Source organism: Felis catus, chromosome C1 (assembly GCF_018350175.1).
Source record: "Felis catus isolate Fca126 chromosome C1, F.catus_Fca126_mat1.0, whole genome shotgun sequence".
NCBI lineage: Eukaryota > Metazoa > Chordata > Mammalia > Carnivora > Felidae > Felis > Felis catus.
In genome coordinates this window covers 138422269-138435559 of record NC_058375.1, presented here as the reverse complement: position 1 = coordinate 138435559, position 13291 = coordinate 138422269, and the positions used below count along the sequence as shown (strand labels likewise).

At 37.7% G+C, this 13291-nt stretch overlaps 1 long non-coding RNA gene across 5 annotated transcripts in view; it reads left to right on the top strand.

The window, feature by feature from the left end:
• The window catches only part of LOC109502683, a 200189-nt gene extending 197511 nt beyond the window's left edge, over positions 1-2678 (top strand). For 3 of the 5 annotated variants that reach the window (XR_002744798.2, XR_006583193.1, XR_002744797.2), the window contains 2 exons: positions 1043-1096; positions 1987-2678. This is a non-coding gene — a long non-coding RNA (uncharacterized LOC109502683). The remainder of the gene's footprint in view (positions 1-1042; positions 1097-1986) is intronic. The other 2 variants (XR_006583194.1, XR_006583195.1) reach the window with 1 other exon arrangement.
• The last annotated feature ends 10613 nt before the right edge of the window (positions 2679-13291 follow it).

Sequence of the window (13291 nt, the reverse complement as noted above, 5' to 3'; positions counted from 1 at the left end):
CAGCACGACTGGCCAACCATGCCAACACAACCATGAAAATAACAAAAACAGAAAAAAATCCCTTAAATTAAAACCTTAATAATCTCCCCTGCACATTGGGGGTTCATGAAATTAAATCAGGTTGACACATAGCAAGAAATCAAAAACTGTGAGTTTCCTTCTTCTCTAAGAGGGAAACACTTTAAAAATGCTTTTAAGCCTCTCACATCATGACTATCACATCAAGAAGTCAAATATAGAATGCAAGCCCTTCAATGGAACTTACCTGACTTATGGTGGAAAAGGCTTTTTCTTTCGTGGTCAGAGGAGGAGAAAATCTGACGGTGAATGCTGTGAAATCCTAATGTAATTATGCCAACGGTGTTCTTCACCTATGGCTTGTGATACTCATATTAAATTTCTGTCAAGTATTTATTCTTACTGTTGGCACTGTGAATATGAATCCATTCATGTTAACCTTTAATCCCATTTTACAGCTAAATAGTACTGTTAGATGCTTGATTACTTCTCCAGAAGGAGGGATTTCTACCAGTCCTTGGACATGTGTTCAGGACAAGATTCAGGATTCCTGGCTCTGCCAAAAGTGATCTCTGGGATGTTCCCACTGAGAAGACTTTGGATGCCAGTTTTCACATTTAATGCACTGCAAGCTCTTAGTGACTTTTGGAATTTAGTGAGGATCAAGAGAGAAAGTAGAAGGAAACCAGACAGAGAAGGAAGAGAGCCTGATGGAGAAAATTTGCTGACTTGATAATGGTCTTTCATTATAGAGTTCATGTTTTATATCATTTGGTCTTTCAAACTACCTTCTCTATTTAAAGTGTTAATTAATTCCTTTATTCTTTTTGGCCATCAAAGACCTATGTAATTGATGTTCTGAGCTCCCTGAGATGTAAATCCTATGTTTTCTTTCTCTAAAGCAGAGTAGTTAACCAAGCATTTACTCACAAGTATCTTTTTTTTTTTAAGTTAACTCATTATGCTAAAATTGACTGTTAGTGTTTTTGTATTATTAAAAAAAACTTCCCAAACTTTATTACAGGTTTGCAGATCTTTCGGTGTGTGAGGACCTCAGACTGATAAGCATAAGGCTAAGGTTGGTTGTTTTCAATATCTTCTATATGTATTCATATATATGTTTATATATATATATATATGTATATATATATATATGCACTTATATATATAGTACAAAAGTCTTTCTTAAAAGAAATCATAAAACGAAACCTCCATATGTAAAGTAGCTAAAAATATTGCTGAAACCACTGAAGAGCACTCTAATTTTATCTGTTACTGTTACCTCTTTTAATTTTTTTTATGTTTATTTATTTTTGAGAGAGAGAGAGAGAGAGAGAGACCAAGTGTGAGCAGGGGAGGGGCAGAGAGAGAGGGAGACACAGAATCGGAAGCAGGCTCCAGACCCTGAGCTGTCATCACAGAGCTCAATGCGGGGCTCAAACTCATGAACTGTGAGATCATGACCTGAGCTGAAGTTGGACATTTAACTGACTGAGCCACTACAGATGCCCCTGCTACAATTACCTCTTAATTGCTCCAAATGTACCTCAACAAAACTCTTGGGGTCTAAGGGACATAATCTGAGCTCCATCAGAGTAAGAAACAAAAAGTGAAGGAGGGAATTTTAACAATTCATTGATGCAGTATTCTTATCCCTCTCTCACATGCAGATAGTAGGTAACTGGGCCAGTAGTAAATGGGTCAAAAGATAAAGAGAGTTTCCCTTTGCTTATCCACCTGTGAATCATTCATATGTTACTCATGAAGACAGAGAATTTGACTCCCTCTGCCCCATCCTATTTATAGAGGACTCTAGCCTGTGATCATACCTGACAGACCTGCTCCAGATCATTGCATGAAGAAAACCAGAATATACTCATTCTCAAAGTTGTGCATTTCGTTGACTTATAGAGTTAAAAAGAAATATGAGAGACTAATACGGGCTTTTCAATGTTTCATTTTGTCAAGAAAGGATACTTCTAAGAGCAGCCACTGAAGGATACTCAAGAAGCTTCACACTTCATAAAAGACGGGACATTTTAACAACAAAATATTGGGGAAACCTCGGTCTCAGAATTACTCGAGTCAATATTCACAGTTAATCGAATGGAGGAAAGAACACTTTTCTTTTTGGAATAAGACTCAAGAGTGAATCCCAGCTCTGCCAATTATTCCTTATATGACACTGGCTGAGATAATTAATATTTCTGAGCCTCACAAATAAAATCACGCAATGAAATCGTGCAGCCCACATGGTTTTCAGAATGCAACCAATGAGTAGTTTTACATTCCTATGCTGTTTAGTACATAGTAGGTGCTCAAAAATATCCATTCCCTCCCTCCCACACCCTTTCCCCCCTACTCATTTTACTCACCTCAGAGGATTGCTGTGATGATTGAGTAAGACAATAACAAGAGAATGTTTGGTGAACCGTAAGGCATTATTTAAATGTAAGTTTCATGAGACAGAAGGTGCTTTGCTTTAAGCACATGCATTTTCCTTTTCATAAGGTGTGTAATACGTGGTGCAGGAACCCTCAGGAAAAAAAAAAAACAAAAACTAGTGCCTTGTCTGATGCCTCCAAGACTCACATAGCCCCTGGATGAAACTGTATATAAAATGTAGATGTTATTTTAATAAATACTGTCCACATAGTGAACATAGTGTTTCTTTTGCGTGTTTTTTAAACAAAGAACTTTAACCAGTCAGCTCACAGATTTTCCTGCACGGTAAACTCTATAAGGTGTAGTTATAAAGTCCACTGGAGTTATAAAGCGTTTGGAGTTATATTGCATTAAGCACTATTGCATTCAATCTCACCAAGCTATTAAGGTGTTTTATAATGGGATGTAAATATTTATGACCTGTTTGAGAATAACCAAAGAAAAGTGCTTTTCATTATTTTACTTCGTATCCTATTAGCCAGACATATCTTTTAGTGTTTCAACACTTTCATGGCTCGGGAAAGTGATGTCAGCTTTGGTGCAGTATGTGGTTGGGAAGGAATCTGGTTACTTTTGTTACTGTGTCAAATTGCCTCCAAGCTGCTTCACCTGACAGCCTGCCTGGTGAGCTAAAGCCAGAAGAATTCTTCTGTAGACGCATCATGAATAATAATCGGCTACAGCTAAGAAAACACTCTAACTTTTGCAGGGAAACCTGGGAGCACCACATTCTAAACTAGGTTTGCACATCTCTCAGAGTTTTAAGTTGAGAAAACGCATTTCTGCTTTTATTCTCTTCCCTTGAAGAAAACGTGGAAAACGGCTGCACGTGTTTCTTCGAGAATGAAATTCTGTTTTCAGAAATCAATCTTGGTTCTGAAGTTTTGGAACACATCACTATTGTATTAAGTGGAAGTAGTTAATTTAAGTGAATTGAAGCTCTTGCTCATCATTACAGGATATAGGAAAGTCTGGAAGATGCACTTTTCATACAAGAAATAAGAAAAGCTGATGCTGTTTTCATGATCACATACTGTACTTGAAAACATCTAGTTATGGAAAAGAGGGAAGGTTAAATATTCAAAAATGACAATTTAAAACCACTTTGTTCTCAAATCTGTCACTACACTTTTTGTCAGATAGGTTTAAATCCTGGTAATTGGTTTATGCCAAAGGACAGAGGACAGTCATTTCAAAGCTTTCCTGTTCACAGACTGTTAAATTGCCAGAAATAACAATCACAACAAAGTGACACATAATTTAGAAAGAATGCAGTGCATGCTTCTAATCAGAACAACAATAACAACAAGAAAACCTACTAAGAGCAAGTATGGAAATGCCAGTATAGTGTTGAATCTAGCAATGATCGCACATAAAAAGCAACTGTTTGACAAGGACAGCTGTGAATGATCTATGTGTCCCACACCCTCCCCCTCCCCCAATAAAAAAGATATTCTCATTGGAAATATGGTTACAAATATAAATCACTGATTTTTTGCAAGACCGTGACGGCTTGGTAATAAATATCAAATCAGTCCATTTTAGATCTGTAAAAGGATTCTTTCAGATCTGAAGACTCCAGAGCAACTGTGAAGCTGTCTTTATTCAAATCCTTTGAAATTTAAAGCGGTGATCTTAGACCACCAAGAACTGTAAGACATGCCAACTGATGCTTATAACAACTTAGCCTTCCTGTTCTTCATATCTGATTTTATTAAGTGTCTGTCAAAGAGTATATTTAACTTTCATGTTTCCAACAGGAATTCATTGTCTTTAACTTTTGTTCTATGTTTTAACAGGCAGATAATGGAAAGAATTATTTGCATGTTGAATTTGTACCTCGGGCAATGAAAAGAGGTCTGAAGTTATTGTTGTGGTGTGACTTCCCTTTCTAAGAATAAATTCTATCGGAAGAGGTGGGGATGTCATAAAAATGAGGTCGAAAAGGAATTTTCAACATGATTTTGATGGGCAGATAAAAGCATTTACTATTATTTATAAAAGAGGATCTATTTAAAATGGACTCCTTCTCAATGTAAGGCAGTTAAGAACTTAAAAGGAAAACAGGGCTACTTTTATGTAATTGAGATGTTTCAGACTATATGAAGAAATCCTTTCATTTGCAACTCAGCAGACGAGACCTGGCACACCCCAAAGAAAATTGTAATGGAAATTAGGAGGCAGTGAGGATGATTGAAAACAGATAACGCTTTGCTTAGAAATAGCAAACTACAAAACTGATGTCAATAAGATTCCATTGCAAAAACGTATTGTTTTTAATTTATTGTCAATACATTTTTTAGAGTTAAATAAATTTGAATTCAATTCATTACTTAAATAAAACAGAAGTTGTTGTTTTCCAAACCATGTATATATCAAACTTTGAAACTGGGTGGGTCCCTTCTGCCAATTTGGAAATAGGCCAGTTTCGACTTGTGACCTCTGACACTCTCATTTAAATATTTTTAATGCAAAGTTCCTGCAACATCTTGTCCTGGTGAAAAACAATTTCACCAACAAACAACAAAAGCAAATGAGGAAACTCCGTAACTACTCCTGTTACTTTTCATGCCCCACCATTTTCTATTTCTGAAATGTTCTCACTCTGGACCGTTCTATAATATAAATATTTTATTTTCTATTCATTAGAAAATAGCTGTAATGGGGGCATAATTTGCATATTATAAGATTCCCCTGTGCAATTCAATATCTTTTAGTCAATTTATAGAGTTGTGCCACTTAATTTTAGAACTCCATTTATATTTACATTGTCTTAACGTTTCTGTTTTTTTTAGTATGTTCATACCTGCTTGTCTCTGAGATAAGAAAGGTTTTTGATAACTGGATAAAAGAAGAGGGGAAGGATGTTATAGGCAAGAGGGTTAGGATTCATTCATTTATTTGGTCATTGATTCATCCATTTATTTTAGAGTTATAAATATAAGTTATATTCAGTCCTTAGTATGAACCAGACATGGAAGTGAGTACTTGCAATGGATTTTTCAATCATAATTTGGTGCGTAGACAAACAATTTAGCCATATTATCATCATAAACATGACAGATACTATCACAGGAATATGCAAATGGCACAATGGTAATGCAGAGAGCCTAATAGCAAATAGATCATGAAGGGCTTCCTGGAGGAAGGGCATTTTGAAGGCTAGGTAGAGTCAGGCAAAGAAGAAAAACAGTGCTAGAGTATGGGGTGAGGCTGGTGGAAAAAAATGGACCAGATCCCAGTGGAGTTGTGAGAACAGGCTCACAGTAAGTTTTTGTATGTTAACGAGGAAATTCAGATTACTTATTAGATTTCCCTGGTTATAATGATTTAAGAAACATTGTACATTGTGACAGCTTTCTGGAGGGTCACTGGATGGAACTGACTGAATATCATTGAGATGTTAATGTGAGAAGCTAGCATTCTCATTTTATCTTTCAAGATCAACATATGATTATATGTATTTTTATAATGTTTATTTATTTTTGAGAGAGAGGGAGAAAGAGAGTGCAAGCCAGGGAGGGACAGAGAGAGAGGGAGACACAGAATTCGAAGCAGGGTCTAGGCTCTGAGCTGTCAGGACAGAGCCTGATGCGGGGCTCGAACTTATGAGCTGCGAGATCATGGCCTGAGCTGAAGTTGGATGCTTAACTGACTGAGCCACCCAGGTGCCCCTGATTATTATATTATTAATTCAACTTCCATATAATTTACATTTAGTTCAAAGTCTCTGTGGGAAAGGGGGTGGAGAAAGAGAGAACACTGATGGCAATTGCTAGTAAGTTTAATATGGAGAGAATTTCTAGCAAAGGTTTTTCAATTTCATTATTTAAGTCGGCCCTGATCATTATTCCGGGATTTACTCCCAAAGTCAAGGTTTTAAGGAAGCTGAGGGAGGAGAGTCAGTATGGACCCCAGGGGCACTAGACTAACACCCTGTCTAATGTGGGGCTATGTATTCTTTGGGTATTGACATTGCAGATCTAACATCTGCTTAGACACTTTGTGTGCTTCTCTGTATCTCTCATAACCAAGAAGCCAATGAAAAAAGCCTCAGTATGTGTGGTTTCAGCTGGCTGTGGATAATTAGGATGTCTGCTTCACGCTCTGACCCCCTGGGAAGAGAGCTGGCTCAATCCATTGGAATGGATTTTGTTCTGCTAGTGTAACATGATGGTCAATTACTGCCCATCCTGTTCAGCAGACTGTTGTCTCAAGATAACAGCAACCCACCTGGAGTCTTTGACTTGTCCATCCTCTGCCAGAAATGTGAATGCCATCCTGGCCAGGTGAAACTCTTTTATCAGGAAATATATTTGACTTCATATAGATGGCTACCCTCCTGGTCGAATAAAATCAGCATTTCCAATTAAGACCCAAAAATGGTTTCACGAAAAGTTTTCCTGAGAGGAAGCAAACTCTGAAAGTGCTTGCTCTTTTTCATCACCTGAGTCTACACACCAGGAAATGCTTTGGATGAAGGTGGAAAGGCCAATCCCTCTTATCTAGTCTGACACTAATAAAGCCGTTAACAAGGTCCAACTGAAGTAACAATGGATAAGGAAAGAAGAGCTGAATTCCTTAAGATCAGTCCTATTAAGTTGGACAGATGTCAAGTTTAATCAACCAGGAGGCCTTAAGGGCTTTGGCAAATGTCTTTTTTTATATCTTACCACTGTTTTCAGTTGATGCATCACACTGTTTGCATAGATATAATTATCCTTCAAAAATATTATATAATCAGGAAGTTTTTATTTTTCTATTAGTTTTATTTGCACTATATAATACAAGAGCATCCTAGTGCATTAAATTTTTTTAATTTAAGAAGGAATGTGCATACAAAGTTGTTTTTTTTTTTTTAAGTACACAACAATTTATATTTAAGATACCCAAATATAGTTGGGTACTATATTTATTTATGGTTTGAAGAAAGTGATTTAATGCATGCATCTGATAATAGGTAGATCTATTAATGCCCTTTGTTAACAAAGTAGGACACTTCTTTTAACTATCATTTAATGGATTTATTGACTGTTGACTCTCTCTAGCAATTTCTTTCTTTAGTGTCTGATACCTGAGAAGCTAATGTTTCACAATTAGAGATTTGTTTCTTTGTTTTGAGCTTCACGTGATAGTAATCTTTTAAAAAGTCACATATGAATGAGCATGTACAAATTTACTATATCCCTTCCTTATAGTATCTTCTTATGGTTTCAGGACAGAGTATGTGGATAATGGGCATTAGCAAGGATGGAGGTGGTTAAGTTAGAACTGAAGGAAAGAGATGAGCAGGGAAAGAAAGAAGAAGGGAGACAGTGGGTTTTGAAAACTGACTTCACAATCCTGCTTGGGTTCTGACCAAGTCTTCAGAGTCATTAATTCCACCAGTGAATATTCATTAAATACCTACTCTATATTCAGTAGTGTGTTCAAAATTACCTGCTATTTTCTTTTCAGTTGAACCAAACAGATTGTTGACTAACTGAGCAAGTAAGATTCTTGAGATTGTGGATTAAAGGGATAAAGATAATCCTTTCAGAAACTCTCTTGCCATTAGATCCCTGAAGTGGGCCTCATAGCATTAGGCCTCTCTTTTGTCTTTATAGAAATAAGAAGATACACCCCTTTATGCTCACCTCTAGTTAAAAGTAACAATTTTTATGTGCTAAAAATCTATATTAAAACTGAGGTCAGATAAATATAGGTTCTGCTTCAGATCCTAGAGCACAAGAGACTCCTAAACTCTTTTTCTTCATCTGAATGATGAGGATTCTTGTCATACCTTCCTCATGTGGCAGTTGTAAAGATTTTATATAAGACAAAGATGTATGTAAAGGTCTTGTATAGAGTGCCTGGGACAAGTGAGAAAGTACCCAATAAATGTTGAATGTTATTGTTGCCTACATTGGTAGGAAGAGAAACACAATGAGAGAAAAAAAAATAGTAGGGAGTGAGTCTCTGATCTAGCTGAAAGGTGGAGGTCCTAGTTAAGGTAAAGGCTGTGGAAATGGGAACAATGTTCCTTTTTTTTTTTTTAAGGAAAAATTACTAATTATACACACAATTGCAACAAAAATGTCAGAAATCAAATCAAAGGAACAATTATCTCAGTACAATTGTTACCTCAGATTCTAGCAGTCCTTTAAAATTTGTTCATGTTGCCCTCTCCTTGTTTACATGCACAGATAAAAACATAACCATAATACCGATCTGATTTTGCGTTCTTTGATTTTTCCCTTATGTAACTAAATTATGTACTTTGATACTATACGCTAACTTGTTTCTAGATCTTTTCATTATGATGAATCCTGTGGCAATGAAAATCTTTGTCCTTGTATTTCTGCATCTTCAGACAATTTCCTTGGAAGAAATTTCTAGGATAGATGTACAGGTCAAAGGATATGAACATTTTATGTTTTTAAGGGTTTGGCCAAATGGCTTTCCAGAAGAGTTTCCCAGCTTGTGCTGCCATTAGTGGAGAATGAATGAAAGCACAGTCCTCCTGACAACCGGGTTGACAAGGTTAAGACAGTATCATTATTTTTCATTCATCCTCTGTAAAAGATGCAAGGTATCTTTTAATCTGCATTTGTTGGGTAGCTAGTAAGATTGAATATTTTCTCATTTCTTCCTCCTAACTATATGCCCTCCAAAATAAAAGTATTTCCCCAATTTGATGTTGGAGCACATGAAGGGGAAAGAAAGGAACCTACTATGCTGGTACTTTGATCTTGGCATTTTGAATACATTATCTCATTAATCTACACACTACTTCAGCAAGATTGGTGTTCCTAACTGCATTTTATAGATGAGAAGACTGAGTCTGGAAGAAATTAAATTTTATGCCCAAAGTTGAATTGCTGATAAGTGGCAGTCGTTAGATATTTTTTCTCATCATTTTATATGAGATTTTATGTAATATAAATATTAACTCTTTGGGGAAAATATTTTCAACAAATATGGATGACAATCTGTTGTTTTCTTTTTTCTGAAATTATGCTATTTTTGCTCTGCAGAAGCTTAAAATTTTTTCATGAAGTGATCGATTGGAGAGATACTGGGATGGTAGATTGGGCCTCAGCTTCTGTTTTATTTTGGTACCAAGATCAGTTCAGTGAGGATTAGAAGCAGCCAAGAGACAGAACTGTATGTGGATCATTTGCTAATGATTCTATAATAGAAAGTGTCTCCCAGCCTCTCCCATGATTTCTCACAGGATGGGAGAATATCTCGTGAGCCTGTTAGAGGCCATCTGTGGATGAGCTGTGTTCCTCAGCTACTTGCTGGGTGGTCTCTGAGAGATTGCTGTGTGGTCACTATATTGTTGCCTTTTCCACTTCTTCCAAGAATATAAAGAGCCCCGTGACAGGACACGTATAAGACTGTTGGCCTTCCCAGTAAGACCAACAAGGATACATGGCGGGTATCCAGTACAGAAGAGGTCATTAACTGTTGAGTTTAGTATTATTTCTGTTCAGAGGAAGGAGAGAGTCTCACTGAAATGGGTGGAGATGCTAAGAGAATGGAGCTATGTTTTTAGGAGCATCATTTGGAAGTTTTTCAATGACCTGGCCTAAAAGTGAATGGTTTGGATTAGGGCGGGGACAGCAGTGTCTGAGGATGTTTTGGAACAAAGGAATTATAAAGGTCTCCTTCTAAGGCAGAAGGGATATACCTTACTTGGCCATTTGGAACATTCCAGCATTATCACTCAATCTGATCTGCCTCATCATGCAACTGATTCCAATCCACCTGTCAGTCAGGGGGCATGATGTCCTCTCCCAGGCCTGGGACTGATGGGGTGGGAAGGTCCAGCAGCCTCCCCATCTAGGAGGCTCTAGCCACAAAATAACTAGGGGAAAGAAGCTTTTTCAGTAGGGGAAAAGTAAAGTCTGTAAAGGCAAGCCTACAGTCAACATTGCCCAGGCTGTTAAGATCTGCCCAGCTCAGCTTTGTAGACACTGTGACAAAGTAAAAAAGTGAACACTGAAAAAGTGCTTGGCTTTGGCTCACATCACAACTCAAGATTTCTTTCTGACCAGTGAGAAATGGAAGCAGTTTCTTTATCCCTCCTGAAAGAGTGGTGACTATTCTCTGATGACAGCACGGAATTCCCAACTTCCCAACCACACCTTTCTCAGGTACTTCAAGAACCAGGGGATTTTGAACAAATGGCATGTGAATAGAAATGCATTTTAGAAATGTCCTCTTCCCTGGTGTGTGTTTACCTACCATGACTCTGATTTGCACAGTCAGGGGTGGGCTCCAATCACAGAGAAAAAAATTTATATATACATATATATATATATATATATATATATATATATATATATATATATTTATTTTTATATATTTGTTGTTGTGGAAAACTTGAACTTACAAAAGAGGGAACTAATGGAAAGCTGAACTGCTGGAATGAATTCAGCAGTGATAGCCAGGACACCCAGAAATCTGACACAGCTACTGAGAAGAGCTGGCCTGTGAATCCTTGTGGTTAATTGGTGCATGGCTAGCAGTTATGACACTCTCTGGGCACCCAAAAACGATTGGAGCCACCCCTCAACAACACTGCTTAATCATGTACAAATTATAACTTTGTCTTCACATTCCGCCTCACAAAATGAATGGTCTCCATCGTTTGCCCATAATGTATAGTTATTATTTCAATTAGTCAATGTGTTCTCAACTGCTTTTTTTTTTTTTTTTTAATATGCACTCAAAGTTTGTGTTTTCTCTCTGGGATTCTTAGTTTCTCCATACTATAAGCCTCACTTGCTTAAAACAAAGTGTTTTAAGCAAAGTGCATGTGACTTTCACTCAGGGGTTTTCTAACTACTTTTGATGATAATGATGATGATTGCTGGCCACCTGTCCCATTACTGAAAGCCAGAACCCACTGTATTCTGGGTGGCAAACATCCCAAGGCCTGTACATCATACCATGGGCTGATTGTAACCTTGGGGCTAGTTAATCCCAAACACTGTCCACTGAAAACCCTTCTCCTGTTACTGAGATGTCCCTTTCATCTCCTGACTTCCTGCTTCCTGCATTCCTATTATTTATAGTAACCCAGGAACAAACCACTCCCAAATTTCTCAAGAGGATTTACAGTTGCTACTTGCAATTCCTCACCCAGCTCACTCCTCCATCCCTTGCAGCCTGTGTTCTGCTATAACCCATCTGTCCTCCCAAAGGTGAACAGTGACATCTTTGTTCAGTATGAAGGCCTGTTTCTCAGTCCTTGGTTTTTTGACCATTTTTTCCCCTGTTAGTCCCCTTTATTTTGACTCCCTCCTTCTGAGACAGTTTATTTTTTTCTCCTTCCTTCTCTAACTGCTCCTTCTTGGTTCTCTTTCCTCTTGTGGCACTAAAACGTGTGTGATCCTCAGGCGCTTACTTCTCTCTGACACGCTCCTTCAGCAACCTGAGGCAGAACAGTGTCCATGACTATCACTTCTCTGGTCAATGCCCACATCTCTACTTCATCTTCACCCTCAACTCCTTCAAGCTTCAGATCCACATGTTCCATATTTGGCTTGTTCTTCACCTACACAGTCTGCTTGACACTTCAGATCCTATGTGCTTGTCACTGAAATGACCTTTGCTCTGACTGTGCCCTTTCTGACACCCCCACTTCTATAGATTCTGCCCCAGCTCCCAGATACTTCAGAATGGACTTTCCGGGTCCTGTTTGGGAAAAGACTCTTAAATCCATTTGTATTTCTACTCTTACTACCGTATTTCACCTCCTTTATATTTCTTCCCTGAGTTTATCAACTTTTGCCCCCCATCCCAACACTTCTAAGGCATACAGCACACTGTAACAGTGACTTGCAAAGGCATTGATTCTCAGTTACCAGTTGTGAATGAAGCATGGGGGGTGGGATTCTCCAATAAGAGCCATATCAAAATCTTTAGGATAAGAGTATGCAGTTTGAAAAAGCCCTACCTGTAGTTGATTTGCATATGCCCCAAAGGAGAGGCATACATCTCTTCTCTGCTTCTACTACCTTGCACATCATTTTTAAGAAGACTTTATGTTCACTTTTTGTCCTTTTTTATTTGCTGCTGGCAGATTAATTGTCTTGATACTCAATAAAGACCAAGGTACAGTTCTTTCCCTGTTCAAAAGCTTTCAATGGTTCTCTGTTGCCCACTAAAAATTCCAAACTTCTTAACCTTGCATCCTTGACAAAACTTATCATTATGACTGCTTAGTTCTCTTCTAGGCCTGTCCTATATTACAGCCACGCCAAGGAATTTCTCTGCACACTGCCAGCCTATTTCACTTCTGTTTGGATCATACCGCCCCTCTATTTGAAATGCCTATTTCCTTTATCTTCACCTGGTGAAGTCCCACCTGGATCCAATATCACTTCTATAGGATGTCTTTCTACTCCCTGGGTTTGAAGGACCAGAGGGGGCCTTGTGATTCCCCACAGGACATTGTTTGCAGCTTTCTTTCAGCACCTGTGTTATACTTATTTGTAGAGGCACCCTTCTCCTATAGGAGAGTATAAACTTTTGGAAAACAAAGATCCCATTCAAAATTTTCAGTATCCAGGACTTTAGTGAACTATATCTTGACTGCATATATAATATAGAGTTTCTGAGTGTTGTTCCATTATTTATAATTTATTTCTCTTCTACTCCAATGAAATATTTCCAAGTGGCTACTATATTAGACATAAACATCTCAGAACATTAAAATAAAAATTAAAAACCAACATTAGAAACCATGTAGATCAGGGGTCAGCGAACTATAGCCCATGGCCCAATTCAGCCCACAACATGTTTTGTTTTGTTTTGTTTTGTTTCTTTAAGTTTA